A 16918-nucleotide genomic window follows, 5' to 3' on the forward strand; every position below is an offset into this window, starting at 1 on the left:
CAGAGTCCCTGCTGTGTTAGGATCATGGGACGCTGTATTACCAGGCTCTGGCCCATCAGGGTCCTGCCTACTCTTTTTTATTGAGTTAGAGATCTCTAGGGTCCCGCACGGGGTACCCATGTGGGGCTTAACTGCTGCCCACTTGTCTTTTGTTCTGCGGACCCCTCTTGCAAGTCAACCCAGAACTGACCCACAGTGCTCCCCTCTGATGGGGTAGAAGCATTGTGCAGCCCTCAAAGAGGTACTGCTGTGGGTTTATCACATTGGAGCAAGGCTCCATACACCGCTTCTTCCCGCTCCAGCCCTCTCGGGCGCTGGTTGCCGGCGGTTTTATGCAAAGTCGGACCCTCTGAGTCCACTACCTTGCTTGTTTTGTGTCTAGCCTTACCGCTCGGCCACCTGGATCTGGCCGGTGCGGGGCCGACATCGGGCACAGCTGATCCCACTACGGTTGATCCAAGTGCCGCTGGCTGCTGCTGGCTGCCCGTTGTTCCACGGTCCTCCTTCTCCAGCTTTGTCCTTCCTTCCGTGGAGTGGATATGGCCGGTGTGGAGGATAACTGGCACAGCTGATTCCATCTATTCCTTTAACCCGGCTCCAACGCTCTCAGCACTCCTGGTTGCTCCTTTATCTTAGACCCCTGGGACCCACCCCCGTTACTGACGGTACTGGTCCCTTGCGGTCGTTGCAGCCGGTCAACCCCACTCTAATGCCCTCAATTCTGGGCACTCCTACTTATATGGTCCTTAGATAAGGGACGTATCAGACATCAGACAATAAGACATTAAACTGATAATAACAGCTACTATAGTTTTTATTTAATATATGGTCCCTAGATAAGGGACGTATCAGATATTAAACTGATAAGAACAGATACTACACTTGATCTTAGCCAAAAGGCCGAGAAGCGATTACTGTAACTAAAACCCCGCTGGGACCGACCCTGGTACTCACATTACTGGTCCCTTGTGGTAGATTGCAGCCAGTCAACTGCACTGCAAAGTCCTTGGCCTCGGCGCTGGCCGTTACTGCTGCTGCTGAGAAATGAATTTTCTCACCGTGCTGGAGCGAAGTTGGGCACAGGTGTTTTCCCCCTCCGGGAATCGATGTGCCCCTGTTGCCCCTACCGCTGCCGGCTGCCGTTGCTGCTCACTGCCACTGTCAGTGCTCCTGCCGCTGCCAGTGCTCTCCTGCCGGCTGCCTGCACTCCGCGGTTCTCCCGCTGGCTTTCTGCAGCTTACATGGACCCAGTCCATGTCTGCACCTAAAGGTAAGTGGAAGGAAACGCAGAGTCTCCTACCTGCTGTTCCCGACTTTTCATTCTCCCGCTGGTGAACGTTGTTCCCTTCGCGTCGGGTTCGAGCCGCTCGGACCGACCCCGGTGTTTACGGGGCTGGTCCTACTCCGCTAATTTTAAAGTGCCAGAGCCCTAATACAACCCACTGTTTTGTGGGTTGTTGGCTCTGTTTTTCCCTCCACCCCGTATGGGGTGAAGTTGGCACTCGCTCCCGTTATGGGAGACAGTGGTGCCGACTTCCGTTGCTGGCTGACTGCTGCTGTAGAAACGGCAGCTCGTCAGCCTTCCTGGAAAGAATAAGAAAGGTAAGGAATTCTCCTACCTGTTCCACAGCCCCAGGCCCATGTAGCGTCGGTCTTTGGGGCTGTGTCGGCTCCGGAGTGCTCCCACGTCGTTCCCTGTGTGTTGGGTTTGAGCCGCTCGGACCGACCCCGGAGTTCACGGCCCTGGTCCTTCGCGGCAGTTCCGCAGCCGGTAAAACCCGGCTGTACCTAGGGACCCCTTGGACCAACCCCGGTGCTTACCTTTTGAAGAAGGTTTTCGGCCCGGACGTCCAGTTCCTAGCTCCATTAGTGCCGCTGCACTCGCTGAGCGTTTCCAGCCCTGCTGTGTACCCCAGGTACTTACAGCGCTGGTCCCTGCTCTCTGTCCTGCTGCCTCCGCGCTGGCCGCTAGCGACTGTTCCAAGCCAGTCTCGCTTGAGACTGGCATACGGGACCTCTTTGCTTGCTTCCCGCCCGGCCGAGAAGTGAATGTTGCCGGTGCGGGAGCAAAGTCGGGCACAGGTTGTTCCCCTCCAGGGAAACTCGTGCCGTTGCTGCTGCCGGCTGCTCGCCCTCCACGGGTCTCCCCCGCCAGCTTTCCGCAGCCACCTAAAAGGTAAGTAGAAAAAAGGAACGCAGAGTCTCTTACCTGCTGTTCCCGACTTTCAAATTCTCCCGCTTGGGGAACACCGTTCCCCCCTGTGTGACTCGTTGCAATGCGTGTAGCGATATGACACGCATGCGTGGAAGCGGGGTTCTTCACGAAGTCACTCACGTGACTCCGAAGTAAAATTGGAAGGAATATATAATAAACAACAGTTTTGGAGATTTAACCTACAAATACTAGCTGAGGCAAGTTGTTTTGACTATCTGAAGCTACAGATGAAAACATTTTTTGAGACAAACAACATCCCCGTTATTTCTCCATCTTTGCTGTGGGAACCTTTTAAAGCATTTGTTAGAGGCTATATTATCGCATGCCAAGCTTTTCAAAACAAGAAAAATAAGACTGAACAATTGGAATTAGAAAAACAGTTAGAGCTAGAAAACGCGGCTGACCCAACCATCGCAAAACATAATAATATAGCTGCATTAAAATTTAAATTAAACCAGATTCTCTCTGCAAAAATTATTAGGGTATTTCAATATACTAAACAAAAAAATTTTGAATTTGGTGATAAACCACACAAGCTACTAGCACGTCAACTCCGCAAATTAGAGAATGACCGTACAATACACAAAATTAGATCAGAAAAAGGAGATCTGCTTACATTGCCTAAAGATATTAGTGAAAGATTCTTACAATTCTACCAAACATTATATTCATCAAAAATGACAGTCGATCCTACAAAGATAAAAAGTTTCCTTGATAATTGCAATCTCTCATTCCTTAATGAGGAGGAACGGGATGAATTAGGCGCAGAGATAACAACAAAAGACATCGTAGAAACTATTAAATCATTGAAAAGTGGAAAAACTCCTGGCCTGGATGGGTTTAGTAACGAATTTTATTAAAAATTTAAGGATATAATTTCGCCACGCTTACAAGCCCTTTATATTCAAGCATTTAAAGAACAGAGTTTACCACAAACTCTTGCTGAATCAACTATTACATTAATTCCAAAAAAAGATAAAAATCTCGAGGAGCCTGGATCCTACAGGGCAATAGCCCTTTTACATATGGATCAGAAGATACTAGCTAAGACTTTGGCTCGTAGATTAAGCTTGGTTATTGGTAAACTAATACATCCTGATCAAACTGGGTTTATACCTAAACGACACTCGTTTTATAATTTGAGAGGTTGGTTTAACATAATATATTCACAGAGAATGCCAAATGAAGATCTAACAATTATTTCTCTAGATGCAGAAAAAGCTTTCGACCAAGTGGAATGGTCTTATCTTTTCACAGTTGGAAAAATTTCAATTGGGAGAAAACTTTACTTTCTGGGTGAAACTTTTATACACTAATCTGACAGCTAGAATACTGACAAATCAAATGCTTTCACCTAAATTTTATTTATCTAGGTGTAACAGACAAGGATGTGCTCTTTCGCCAATGTTATTTGCTTTAGTCATAGAACCTCTTGCCGAGAGGATCAGGTCCCATTCAGGCATTTATGGATATAATACCAAATATACCACCAATAAAATCTCGTTATATGAGATTATGTACTTTTATACATTACTAATCCCCAAGTTAGTATTCCAAATGTTCAAAACATTGTAGAACAATTTGGTTCTTTCTCTGAATACAGAATACATTGGAATAAAAGTGAATTCATGCCAATAAAAGAACAAGACCCTTCTCAGCTCCAACAATTTCCTTTCAGAATCGTTACTGAAAAGTTCAGATATCTTGGAATTTATGCGACTAGAAAGTATTCCTCGTTGTTTAAAATAAACTTGCCACCATTAATCACTAAACCGTATGCCTACATCCAATTTTGGAAAACACTTCCTATCTCCCTTATTGGTAGATTAAATGCCATAACGATGATCTTCCTTCCGCAACTTTTTATATTTATTTCAATCAATACCGATATATCTCCTTAAAAGCTTTAAAAAAAATTGATTCTATTGTCAATAACTTTATTTGGGACTACAAAACCCATGGAATACACAAAAGACATTTGTGCAAATACAAAGAAAATGAACGATTAGCTTTACCGAATTTTCTTTTTTACTACTGGGCAACTAATAATAAAAATATAACATTCTGGTTGGACGATACACATCAACATGTAAAACTGGTTAAAAATGGAGAGGGAAGATTGTTTGACTTTTAGTATAGGCTCGATCCTCCTATATCCAATACATTTGAATGTCAACGTATGAGCAAAATCCGATAATACATAGTACTATCCGTATCTGGAAACAGCTGAAATTCAGTCTTAAATTGAGAAATATGTCTCTCCTTCTTTCTTTTTTTTTTTTTTTTGTTTATTTTATTAGAAGTTAATACAGCACAAAACAGTACAGTGGAACCTATGTAATACCGTAATCCATTCTATGTACAACCTCTAGTTTTATGTTATGAGAAGGAAGTAAGCAAGACAAGAAAAAGAAAACAATAAAAAGAGGAAAAAGTGGAAAAATAGATGGTAGAGAGTAGAAAAACGTGAAGTGTGTATATAAAAAATAAAAAAGGAAGAGAGAAAGTGGAAAGTAGAAATAGAAGAGAAGGCCCCTTAAAAGAGAATTTTTCAAATCTGTATTCGGAGATGTAGATCTATCCGCGTCATGAACTGAAATCAGCAATCTTTACGGTACCGCTGCATCACATGATTCCAAAAAGTCGATGAAAGGAGACCAACTACTTAAGAATTGGTCATATTTATCTATTAGTCGGAGTCTCATTTCTTCAAGGCGTGCTATGTCCATCATATTCCTAATCCACATTTTAACAGTTGGTGTGGTTGTATTTTTCCAAAATGTAAGTATCAATTTCTTTCCAATTATTAACCCATAATTAAAAAAAACATTTTGATCTTTATTTAAATTGGTATCTTCTCCTATTATTCCAAATATAATCCATTCCGTTTTGGGTTCTATTCTTGACTTGAAAAGCTTTGTAAATATATCAAATATATCACTCCAAAATTTATTCAACTTTGTACATCCTACAAATGAATGTGTTATATTAGCGTTTTGAAACAAACATTTATCGCATCTGGGAGAGACGTTTGGATAAAATTTATTCAACCTCATTTTTGAATAATATAGTCTATGTAATAATTTGAATTGAATTAAATTCTGTCTTGCATTAATAGAACAGTTATGTGTATTCATCAAATACTTTTCCCATCTATCCTTCGAGATCTTTATCATTAGCTCATGTTCCCAATCTTCCCTTAATGCTTCTGTTGAGGGTGATTCTCTATTTAATATATTATTATAAAAGTATGATATTAATTTTTGTGAATCAGCCTTAATATTCATTGCTTCTTCTAAAGGATCTAAAAATATAGTTTGAAATCTATGTGTATATTTCTTCAAAAAGTCACATACCTGTATATATTTAAAATATTGATTATCCTTCAATTTAAATTTTAATTTTAATTGTTGAAATGATAACAGTTTGCGCAATTCATACATATCCCCTACTTTCCTAATCCCCAGTCTATCCCATTGTTGATATGTGTTGTCGATGAGAGAAGGTTTGAATGCGGGGTTGTTCAATAGTGGGGTTAGTACTGATAAATTATTTAATTTCAAGGATACTTTTATTTGTTTCCAAATTCTTATTATATTGTGAATAATTGGGTTCTTCTTATATATTATACTATTCAATTTTATCGGTGAGAGCAGGATCGTTCCTATATCGTGCGGATAGCACTCCTCTTTCTCCATTCTTATCCACTCCAACTGCTGAGTGGAACTATCCAGCCAGTACATTATGTTCTTAATATGCACTGCCCAGTAGTAATACATAAAGTTAGGTAATGATAAACCCCCAACTTCTTTAGATTTGCACAAATGCTTTTGTTGAATTCTATGTGTTCTGTAGTCCCATATAAAATTAGTGATAGTGGAATCTAGTTTTTTGAAAAAATATTTTGGAATATATAATGGGATCGCTTGAAACAAATATATTAATTGTGGTAAGAAAGTCATTTTTATAGCGTTAATTCTACCTATCAATGAGAGGTATAAATTCCAAAATTTAATCGTATCGTTCAGTTTATTTAATAGTGGTATAAAATTGGCACTAAATAATGATTTGTGTCTTCTCGTAATTTGGATACCCAGATACTTGAAGTTTTCTGTTGCAATTTTGAAGGGGAATTTTAGTAAGTGTCTCAAATCCTGTGGTTTTAAAGGCATAATTATGCTTTTATTCCAATTTATTCTATATCCTGAAAAAGAGCCGAATTCCTCAATTAGTGTTAATAAGGTGGGTATACTCATTTGTGTATTAGTAATATATAAAAGGATATCATCAGCATATAATGAAATTTTATTCTTTGAGTCCTTGCTGTTATATCCGTGAATATTCGGGTGATTTCTAATCCTTTCGGCCAGCGGTTCTATCATAAGGGCAAATAGCAATGGTGATAAGGCACACCCTTGCCTATTACCCCTTGATAAGTAACATTTTGGAGATAGCGTATTGTTAGTTAATATTCTTGCCGTAGGTCTATCGTAAAGTAGTTTAACCCATCTAATAAAATTCTCACCTGTATTAAATTTTTGGAGTACCTTGTATAAATACTGCCATTCTACTTGATCAAATGCCTTCTCTGCATCCAGCGTGACAACTGAAATATCTTCATTGTCCTCATTATGAGAGTACATTATATTAAAAAGCCTTCTCAAATTATTAAATGATTGTCTTTTGGGTATAAATCCCGTTTGATCTGTATTTATTAAATTGTTAATATAATTATTTAGCCTTCTAGCTAGAATCTTTGCTAAAATTTTCTGATCCGTATTTAGAAGTGAAATAGCTCTATAAGAACCCGGTTCATCTAAATCTTTATCTTTTTTTGGTATAAGCGTTATTGTTGCTTCTGCTAGGGTTTCTGGTAGTTTATTTTCAGTATAAGCCTGCATGTATAAATTGAATAATCTTGGTACGATTGACTCCTGTCTCTCCTTCTTTCTATGGCAAATAATCCCTTGTTTAATCCGGCTACTTTAGATATGGTGTTTGTTCAATGGAAGAACCTGGGAATCAATACCGTGGGAGACCTCTATAAGAAGGGGACTATCTCTTCTATTCAAGAGCTACAGGAGAAATATCACTTGAATGCCAATAATTTTTTTAGATACCTTCAAATCCGAGAATATGTGAAAACATATACACAAGACTGTCCTCTTATGGCTCCAGATATATTAGATGATTGTTTGAATAGACATGCCATTACAAGTAAGTTGATATCTTACATTTATAACACTCTTCTAAACATTGACAACCCACCCTCTGAGATTTATAGGCGAGCATGGGAGGACGAGCTGGGTTTATCCATTTAAAAAGATATATGGGAGGAAAGCTTACTATACAAACTACTGTTCTTTAAATGCCAGGCATGGCCTGATAGAATTTAAAGTATTGCATAGGTTATACTACTCAAAGTGCAAATTGAACAAGATCTTCACAACTGTCTCTCCTCGCTGTGACAAATGTCACTTCCAAGAAGACTCATTCTTTTGTATCCTGTATAAAAATACAAAACTTCTGGACAGGAATATTCAATATCATTTCTAAAGCACTTTTTGAATTTCTAAAATTAATAATATTAGGAATATTAGAGGACTGCCCTAATTTAACGATATCCCAAAAACGTTTCCTTGACTATGGTTTAATAGCTGCGAAAAAACTTATACTTAAATTCTGGAAAAAGTTAACAATCCCCACAGTGAAGATGTGGATCACAGAAATAACCGAGACACTACATCTAGAAAAAATAAGGCTTGTGTTGACTGACAAAGCAGATCAATTTTCCAAAATATGGTCTCTTTTCATTGAATTTCTTCAACAACACAATGGTTAATCACAAATTCAAAACCAGACGTTAGGGTCGGGTGAGTGAGCATAGGGGTAGTGGGATATATCTCCGCTTCTTTCCCTTCTTCCTTAGTTCAGGGGGTTTTCTTTTTTCTCTTTCCTGTCTTTTTCGAAATTCTTTCTTTACTTTTTCTTTTCTTTCCCTTTTTTCCTTTTTCCTTTTTTCCAATTTAGTTATTAGTTTATAAAATGTTAAAATTGAAGCTGTACGAAAATTATATAATTGTTATGTCGATTTCTTTCTCCTTGTACAAATACTTCTAATAAAATAAATATTAAAAAAATGAAAATAAATCAGTTCAGTTCCTTAAAAAACAAAAAAAAAGTGGTCTACTGACTGGATGGAGGAAGGATATTTTTTGTCAATGATGATTCAAGGATCATGGCCAAGTTTGACAAAAAGAGAAAGGATGTTTTGCACTGAGATGAAAATTGTCTTCAGGAAAAGATAGTGACATTTTTGGAATGCTTTACCCTATATAGCTGTGGAAATTCAGTTGTTATGTTCATTGAAAACCCAGATTAATGGATTTCTGGGCATTTAGGAGGTCAAGGGATGTTGGAATAATGCTTGAAAATAATGTTAAAGAAGAAGGTTAACCATGAACAACGAATGGCAGAGGTGGTTTGGAGTATTAGATGGACCACTCCTGCTCCTATTTTTTGTTCTTTTCAATCCAGACCTCTAATGTTAAAAGAGCAACATACATAGAGTTGTGCAGCCAGGAACCATGGTGACTGTCTAACAACTGTGGCAGCCAAAACAAAGTGGTACCTCAACCTTGTGGATGCATTTTCTGTGTACGTTGATTGTTTTATGTTTGAAATGTACTTGACTGGAGAGTCACCAAGGCTGTATCTGATCCTCCATGCTGCCGAGATTAATGGTATAATCACTAACCTGTCTCTCCCACACACTGATCTATCAACAGCCAACTCAGCACAAACGTGGGATCAAAAGTCAAAACTTCTTGGCCTGATCTGTAGCAGGTTGGACATTGCAATTACATGCGAAACCAGTTGGGAGTTCAATACTGATAATTTATGTTAATTAGATATAATAATGAAGAAAAGGCAGTCAACTATGAAATGAGTTTCAAAATAACTGAGCATCCAAGATTGCTCTTACAACAGACTCATTAGCACAGGGACCACTTATTGTCAGAAGATCGTAAACAGTGGTGGACTCACTGCTGTTCTATTACTAGGTTTCACTGGCCCCACAAAAAGGAAGGAAAATATATCAGAAAAATTCCTGCTCCCAGCAGCTATCCGAGTGTCCTCAGCAAATAACACAAAGCTGGGTGGCAGTGTGAACTGTGAGGAGGATGCCATGAGAATGCAGGGTTACTTGGACAGGTTGGGTGAGTGGGCAGATGCATGGCAGATGCAGTTTAATGTGGATGAATGTGAGGTTATCCACTTTGGTAGCAAAAACAGGAAGGCAGATTATTATTGAAATGGTGTCAAGTTGGGAAAAGGGGAAGTACAATGGGATCTGGGGGTCCTTGTTCACCAGTCAATGAAAGTAAGCATGCAGGTACAGGAGGCAGTGAAGAAAGAAAATGGCATGTTGGCCTTCATAACAAGAGGAGTTGAGTATAGGAACAAAGAGGTCCTTCTGCAGTTGTACAGGGCCCTAGTGAGACAGCACCTGGAGTATTGTGTGCAGTTTTGGTCCCCTAATTTGAGGAAGGACATTCTTGCTATAGAGGGAGTGCAGCGTAGGTTTACAAGGTTAATTCCCGGGATGGCAGGAATAAGGGGTAAGCCATTTAGAACGGAGATGAGGAAACACTTTTTCACACAGAGAATTGTGAGTGTGTGGAACTCTCTGCCGGTTCTCTGGATATCGGTTTTCTGGATACTTTCAAGAGAGAGCTAGACAGGGCTCTTAAAGATAGTGGAGTCAGGGTATATGGGGAGTAGGCAGGAACGGGGTACTGATTGGGGATGATCAGCCATGATCACATTGAATGGCGGTGCTGGCTCGAAGGGCCGAATGGCCTACTGCTGCACCTATTGTCTATTGTCTATTGTCTTGTCAGATTTCATTAAAGGGTATTTTTATATAATTTGGTTTCACCATGTAGAAATTACAGCTGTGTTTATACATAGTCCCCCCAGCACACCATAATGTTTGGGACACATGGCTTCACAGGCGTTTGCAATTGCTTAGGTGTGTTTAATTGCCTCCTTAATGCAGGTATAAGAGAGCTCTCAGCACCTAGTCTTTCCTCCAGTCTTTCCATCACCTTTGGAAGCTTTTATTGCTGTTTATTAACATGAGGACCAAAGTTGTGCCAATGAAAGTCAAAGAAGCCATTATGAGACTGAGAAACAAGAATAAAACTGTCAGAGACATCAGCCAAACCTTAGGGTTACCAAAATCAACTGTTTGGTACATCATTAAGAAGAAAGAGAGCACTGGTGAGCTTGTGATTCACAGAGGGACTGGCAGTCCAAGGAAGACCTCCACAGCTGATGACGGAAGAATTCTCTTTATAATAAAGAAAAATCTCCAAACACCTGTCCGACAGATTAGAAAGACTCTTCGGGAGTCAGGTGTGGATTTGTCATGACCACTGTCCGCAGAAGACTTCATGAACAGAAATACAGAGGCTACACTGCAAGATGCAAACCACTGGTTAGCCACAAAAATAGGATGACCAGGTTACAGTTTGCTAAGAAGTACTTAAAAGAGCGACCACAGTTCTGGAAAAATAGTCTTGTGGACAGATGAGGCAAAGATTAACATATCAGAGTGATGGCCATATAACTATATAACAAAGTACAGCACGGAAACAGGCCATCTCGGCCCTACAAGTCCATGCCGAACAAATTTTTTTTTTTCCCCTTAGTCCCACCTGCCTGCACTCATACCATAACCCTCCATTCCCTTCTCATCCATATGCCTATCTGCCCAAGATCCAAGGCATTCCACCACCTCATGCTAAAGATGAAACAAACTTCTGGTGGTGGGTCATGGTGGAATCTTCCCTATTCTCAAAGGGAAAAGCTGGACAACTCTGTCTATCCCTCTGCATTTTAAAGCACTATCAGGTCCCCCCTTAACTTCATTGATAAAGACCTAACTTATTGATGGCAAGAGCAAAGTATGTATCCTATCTGCTCAATGCCAAATCCAAAACAGCCCACCTCAAACACGGTGGTTGGGGTGTTTATGGCCTGGGCATGTATGGCTGCTGAAGGTACTGGGTCATTGATGATACAACTCCTGATGGCAGTTGTATCCGATCTGCTCAATTTCAAACAAACACCTTAAAACTCATTGGCCGACGGTTCATTCCACAGCAAGACAATTTTCCCAAAGATACTACAAAACAGTTTTTCAAAGCTAAGAAATGGTAAATTTTTGAGTGGCCAAGTCAATCACCCGATCTGAACGCAATTGAGCATGCCTTTTTCTGCTGAAGAGAAAACTGAAGGGCACAAGCCCCCAAAAACAAGCATAAGTTAAAGATGGCTGTAATGCAGAGCATCACCAGAGAAGACACACAACTTTGCCCGTATAAGAATGAATGGAGATGCCGGTCCATCCATGGGCAACTAAAGAATTGGCACCACAGGGAAGTTGTAATGATGTCCATGAATTGCAGACATCAAGCAGTCATTGCATTCAAAGGATATGCAACAAAATACTAAACATAACTATTTTCATTTACATGACATTGCTGTGTCCTAAACGTTATGGTGCCCTGAAATGGGGGGACCATGTATAAACACTGTTGTAATTTCTACATGATGAAACCAAAATGCATAAAAATGACCTTTATTAAAATCTGACAATGTGCACTTTAACCACATGTGATTTTTGCTAATACAAATCTCATTTTGTGGAGTACAGAGGCAAATGATGGGTCTTTGTCCCAAACATTGTGGACGGCACTGTACCTTATGTCCTTTTTTTGCCCTGCTGATTTCCCCTCTTGTGTACTTGGGTGTCAGGGGTTATGGGGAGAAGGCAGGAGAATGGGATTAGGAGGGAGAGATAGATCAGCCATGATTGAATGGCGGAGTAGACTTGATGGGCCGAATGGCCTAATTCTGCTCCTATCACATGACCTTATGCATTCTTATACTCCTCATACACCTCAAGGGCGTTACTTGATCTCAGCTGCCAACACTTGACCGATGCGTAATCCTATTCCTTGGCCGGTGCCTCAATGCTTCTTGTCAAGCCGGGTTCCCTACTCCTGTAGGCCTTGACCTCCACTCCAACAAGGACACGCTGGTCCTGAAATCTAATTATCCCACGTTCAACAACCTCGAGCTTACCTATCTCCAGTTTCAGCCTCAAACCTGGGAAGTGGGAATTTTTGGCCTTGGAAAACTCCCATCTCAATGCTGACTCCATAACAATGCCAACAACATCGCCTGTATAACAATGAATGGAGATGCCGGTCCTTCCATGGGCAACGAAAGAATTGGCACCACAGGGAAGTTGTAAGGAGTTTAGTGGGAGTTATGCCCCTGTCCCACTTAGGAAACCTGAACGGAAACCTCTGGAGACTTTGCGCCCCACCCAAGGTTTCCGTGCGGTTCCCGGAGGTTGCAGGTGGTTGCTGGAGGTTGCAGGTAGTGGAAGCAGGTAGGGAGACTGACAAAAACCTCCGGGAACCGCACGGAGATTGTGGGTGCGGCGCAAAGTCTCCAGAGGTCTCCGTTCAGGTTTCCTAAGTGGGACAGGGGCATTAAACTGGGGACCAGTGGTACACCTGAGATAATTCCAGGCTGATACTTCCACATAGTTCTTGCTAAAATGTTCTTGTTTAATTTTGGGAATGTACCTTTTAAAATGCTTAACCCCAATGACTGTCCTTTAAAACCAATTAATATCATTTATCTTCGTTCAAATAGATTTTGGACAACATGTCGATCAGTTGATCATATTCAACAACACTAGGTTGTCTGTTAATTGTAACACTGACTTAAACTTGCCCACACAAAAATCTAATTGACTTTACTCCAAACTTTGTTTCCCATGTTTTCCAAGTTCTTGAGTCATATGCACTAATTGATTCTGGTTTGGTGAAAATAAAAATGATGGAAATAAAAATATAATATTCTGGCAACACGCAGCAGGTCAGGTGTCATCTTTGCAAAGAAAACCTGTTAATATTTCAGTTTTTACTCTCCCTGGTTCCGCAGTTAAAAGCAGTTCATTGATTGCGCTCTTTCCCTTTGAAAAAGCGGGATACCTCCTTAAGTGGTCGCAAGTTTAGAGAACAGTCAGAATGCTTTTGTTTATATTGTTTCTTTCGTCATCATATGTGTCTTCACCAATCCATTGTTGGCCTTGGAAACCCATAAAATAAAAACACTATCGCTTGATTGCGGCTTGTGCTATAAACCGACAGAGAGCTTTATTAAATATGAATGGCAAAGTGAGCAGAAGTATTGACACACTGTAGATACTTGGTTAACATGGTTCTTAAACTCTCATGGGTAGATAAAAATCGACAAACAATTGTATCAGCTGTGCCAGGCTACAATATAAACTGGATTGCACACACCACTGAATATCAATATCAGCGCAAGGGTCTGATTTTTCTTGTTATCTCCTTGTGTGTCTCTCTCTCGTCAACATTTGGACATGAGTAAAAATTAGATTTTCCAAAAAATGCCCTGGTAAAGTGGTTAATATTTCTTAAACTAAAATATTGCATTTAACGGTGGTAAACAAATAAAACCCAGAAGCTGCTTATATTTGAAATGAACAGCTTATCACATACCTGATGTAGACAGAGATGGGTTATTAAGAGCATGTTGTGAAAACAGATACAAAGACATTCATGAATAAAAGTCTGAAAGTGGGATACAAGTTTGGTTCTGTCTGCTGATTACTGTAATGTGAACTTCCTGAAACAGAGGAACATAGAAAATAGGTGCAGGAGTAGGCCATTTGGCCCTTCGAGCCTGCACTGCCATTCAATATGATCATGGCTGATCATCCAACTCAGTATCCTGTACCTGCCTTCTCTCCATATCCCCTGATCCCTTTAGCCACAAGGGCCACATCTAACTCCCTCTTAAATATAGCCAATGAACTGGCCTCAACTACCTTCTGTGGCAGAGAATTCCACAGATTCACCACTCTCTGTGTGAAAAATGTTTTTCTCATCTCGGTCCTAAAAGACTTCCCCCTTATCCTTAAACTGTGACCCCTTGTTCTGGACTTCCCCAACATTGGGAACAATCTTCCTGCATCTAGCCTGTCCAACCCCTTAAGAATTTTGTAAGTTTCTATAAGATCCCTCCTCAATCTTCTAAATTCTAGCGAGCACAAGCCGAGTCTATCCAGTCTTTCTTCATATGAAAGTCCTGACATCCCAGGAATCAGTCTGGTGAACCTTCTCTGCACCCTCTATGGCAAGAATGTCCTTCCTCAGATTAGGCTGAGGGTGGTGAATCAGAATCCTGCAGCCAGATACTGATTAAGTATTATTTTTTAAAGTAATATATGTGGACCCCTTCCAGTTACTTCCTCTAAACTATGGAGGGGTCCTCCTGGTAAGATCCTTCCTGCACGATTGGACTCTTATTCCCAATGTACCCTGTCTAAGGGATGGCTGTGATGAAGACAAGGTGATTGCCATCCCACTTTGCGGGCAGTGCATTTGTAAAGAAGGTCTGGAAAAGGATGCAAGGGTCTTGTCAAGGTTCAATCTAAGCAGCTGCATAACAGAGGACTCCCTGACGTACAGTCTGTTCCCACGGACTCATTCCAAGATAGACATGATGTGCTGTTGGATGATCATCAACTCAGTGAAAACACATTTGGTCTGCCATTAGTTGTTGATCTTTCAGTTCCACAGATGGTGGGACTCCATGCTGAGGGATGCACTGAAGCATGGTACAACTAATACAAATGCTTTGTGGGGAAGGACTGCAGTCATTGCCACTAGACATTAAGAGGTTATGCTCCGTGCAGAAGCCTCTCAAACACTTGCAGTTTGTAATATCCTCGGAGGCTGCATGAGTAACAATGGTGCTCTGTATACAAAACGTGCTCACACTATAAATGTACAATACCACTGTGAATTTATAGAATGACTCTATGAATGTAAAGCAATCCTTGCACTATTTTATTGTGATTTTTATATATATCCTTCTAAATGACATTTATGCTTTGACGTTAAAAATATCCTGGGTGGGGTTACTAACTAACTAGTTATCAGGGAGTTAAACCCCTTGCTGCTCCAGAAGATATTGGGTTTCTCACTGGTGCATTAAAGCTTACGAGGATGCTTGCAATTGGAGACATGAGATACTGCAGATGTTGGAAATTCTCTCTCCAGATGCTGCCAGACCTGCTGAGTTTCTCCAGCAGGTTTCTTTTCTCAATGCTGGTGTTCAAGGCCCCCTCCCTCATAGGAACATCCACAGATCTAGCCATCCATATATACCTGATGACTTCTCATCTCATCTCAGAGAGAGGCAGATAAATTAAATTGCCTTGGGGCAGAGAAGCCTTGTGGCTTCCCTATCACAGTGATGTTCTGCAACTTGTGAATCACTGCAGATGTTCCTAGCCCTAGCCTGAAAGAGACATGAGAATTCATATACCCTGTTGCTTCTGCTGCCACTGGCAATATAGCTCTGCCCTGTCCTGGAGTTATTCCATGCAGCTTATTCCTGTAAGTACTTCTTTACAGGAGCAGAGTCTCCTTATTAAGGAATATATTTTGTGAAAATGCGTGTAGTGTAGCTGTTCCCTAAACACCTCTAGTGGAGATAGCAGGAAGCTGAGAGCTCTTCGTGTCATTGTTAAATAAAAATTCATCCATTACATTATCGGCTCTTCACTGTTTGATGATACTCCACCAAGAGTTAACATCTTTGTGTGAGGTGATTCCCATTGAGGTTCTCATGGTCACTCTTCAACTTGTCAGAAGAGCTGAGTAGTACTGGTTGTAGATTTTCTGGGTCTTTTTTAATTCTGGTGCTATTATTACTGCAAAGAAAGAGTAGGAATTCACTCCATAAAATCCAGTGTATTTTATTCATGTTGATTAAAAACATTATCAGTGAAATATGAACTATATGTACCGACCCTATTTAAATAAATTCCACTTCTCTTATGCTCAACAGAAGCATATTTTCCCAATATTGTCATGTATTTAAATAAGTTAAAATCTTCTCATAATTATTCTGACCCAGGCAGAAACATCTCCCAGAATCAATTTGAATGACAAAAGGCTGTTTATAATCAGGATGTCCCAATGCTGAAGTTCTCCATTAATTCACTTTCAAGGATCTTAGAAGTGTTATCATCCTCTTGGGTCCACTTTTCTTCAATACATCAGTGGATTGTTCTATTATCAAGATGCCGGTACAAAAGCCATGAAATCATCCAATTATTCAAGAATCTCTTTTATTACGATACTTGAAAAGATTTAAAGATAAATACAAACGTAAGGCACAAGCTGAACTTCATGACACAGAACAATTTTATACCTTCTAATAAGTAGCTGCTGGTATATTTTACTGTGACATGGATTTGGTATTAACCAAACTATTCACAATCCAAACAGACTAAACCGTTTTTTTTTTTCCCATTAAGAATCAATCTGTTAATCTTGCAAATCTCAACAAAGTATTTTACACTCAAAGTACATGGCCTCTGTTTGATACGTTATACCTTATTACAAAGGGAAACTCTACATAACTTCATGGATTATTCTCAACCTGCTAATACCTGCTGTTGAACTCCAGGGAAGTGAGTTTCATCTTGGGTTTCATGGATCATTATCAATAATTATTACATGAAGTAGTAACTTGTTGTTGGATAGTGATCAAGGACAGACATATATCTCTGCCAGT

General features: G+C 40.3%; 1 pseudogene; it reads right to left on the reverse strand.

Moving 5' to 3' along the window:
- Window positions 1-806: 806 nt before the first annotated feature.
- LOC129695938 (U2 spliceosomal RNA) lies at window positions 807-912 on the reverse strand (annotated as a pseudogene).
- Between the last annotated feature and the right edge of the window lie 16006 nt (window positions 913-16918).

Source organism: Leucoraja erinacea, chromosome 3 (genome assembly GCF_028641065.1).
Source record: "Leucoraja erinacea ecotype New England chromosome 3, Leri_hhj_1, whole genome shotgun sequence".
Taxonomy (NCBI): Eukaryota; Metazoa; Chordata; class Chondrichthyes; order Rajiformes; family Rajidae; genus Leucoraja; species Leucoraja erinaceus.